Genomic DNA, 2,101 nt, shown 5'->3' on the forward strand with positions numbered 1-2,101 from the left:
TTTTTCCTAAAGCTCTTTTTACTTAAAGAAAGGAAAAAAAAGAAATTTGTATCACTGTAATTTCATACTTAGAAAAATACTGTTACAAAGCCTTATTAAAATTGATTATAATCCTTAGTTACTGATTCTTCACCTGATAACACTGCAGAAGTGTATTTAATAACTGCCTCTTGAGTTATGTTAGTCTTGAGAAATGTTCTCCATGGCATTAAACAAATATAGGCAAGTAAAAAGTACATTTAATGCAATTTGTAAAATTTATGTTCAACAATTAATGATGGTGAATTTGGCAATAATATCATCAATTATATTGTTTAAATATTCAGCCTGGAACTGTTAATTCATACCATTCAAATCATTCAGGTTAAGGGAATTGTTTCTTCTCCTCTCATTGGTGTTGGGGCTGTATCTGAAGATATGCTCTATTTTTGAGTCTCTTTTTTTTTTTTTTTTGTTATGAAATGCACAGGAGGATTCTGCCCCATATTTGGTTTTCATATCTTTTTTACAGTATTCATGATGTACTCACACAGAAGCCAATTATCAGCGTCTGTAATCCCTTCTATTAGTTACTTCTATCATTATTGCCCAGGAATTAAGAGTTTTAGAGTAAAAATCCATCTTCACATTTTCTGCATGTACCAGCTTTAGATGGCCTTTGTCTTCTGTCTCTTGTGCTTTGCAGATGCTATTAAGGACTTAGCATTTTCGGAGGTTAAACTGAATGCTATTGCTGAACTTTTTTCCTTAGCAAAGTCAGACACAGTTCAAGCTCTCCCACCAGTAATCCAGTCTACTACCTCAGCCGTCAGCAGAACAGCTCCTAGCAAGTTGGAGAGTGTGTTTTTCAGGAGGAAGAACTTTTTTACTGTGAGTGACAGAGCACAGGAACAGGTTGCCCAAAGAACATTGCGGAATCTCCTTCTCTGCATCTATTAAAGACCCATCTGGATGTTTTCCTGAGCAACCCACTGTAGCGAACCTGATTTAGCAGGGAGTTGGACTAGGTGATGAATGGACAACACCTACAATTTTGTGATTCTGTTGAAAAGGGGGAAATAATGTGTCCTGTTATGCTCTTTTAATACTTAGGATTTTTTTTCTACTGAGAAGTCATCCAAATGAAATTCTCTTCAGCTATATGTTTCCTCTTGAGGTTGACGAGATATGAAATCAAATGTTAATGTACAAGTAATTACTGCAAAATTACATGTTTACACTGATGGATTATTGTTCATTAGCACACTCTAAGTACACATCCTCATCAATCACTGCATGCTCATCACTTTTGCAAGTGCTCTGCTGATTCTCAAATCTATTGCTTATCAGAGCAAATCATCGTATTTATGGCATGCTTATACTCCTGTGCTTCAAGGCTTACCAGATGGTTTCCTGCCAGACCAAGATTTTGGAGTTTTGTTTCACTTGTGAAATTGCAGACTTGAAATTTATATCAAATTCTCACAGCACCTTGATAGGTTTTTTGGGGCACAATATAAATTGTGATTTGTTTTGGACAGTTCATTCTAAAGGATAAGCATTCTATTCAAACTTTCTTAAATGGAAATGAAAAAAAGAACATCTATTTCAAATCATATGTTTTAAAGAACCTTTTTTTTTCTTTTTTCTTTTCTTTATTTATTTCTGTGCTGGTTGCATCTGCCTACTCCCATGATTTCATTACTCAAATAGCTGTTGAACTGTACCCTCACATGCAGGGTATTTTAAAATATTGAGTGATTTGTTGACTCTATGCAGACTGATGAAAAGACTAAAGGATTCGAGGAAGGCATGTGCTAGTCAACAGGAAAACTAACTTTGTTATACTGACAGATAAGTCAGGAATGCTGAAGTGATGTCTGAACTGGGTTTCTATCAAGTTTAATTTAAGCAGGCAGTTAAAGATATTTGTGAATATTGTAGTTAACAATTGTCAAACTCTCTATCTATCTTAAAAATAATCTCTGTTCTGATGCAAAAATGACCTAATTTTCTCACAACTCATATACATATAAACATACACGTGTGTGAATATGCATACAAACATTTGTATTTGTATTTTTATTATTTTTAATTTACTATGCTGATTTTTATTATTTTT

The sequence above is a fragment of the Meleagris gallopavo genome, chromosome 10, assembly GCF_000146605.3.
Source record: "Meleagris gallopavo isolate NT-WF06-2002-E0010 breed Aviagen turkey brand Nicholas breeding stock chromosome 10, Turkey_5.1, whole genome shotgun sequence".
In the NCBI taxonomy this organism is placed as follows: Eukaryota; Metazoa; Chordata; class Aves; order Galliformes; family Phasianidae; genus Meleagris; species Meleagris gallopavo.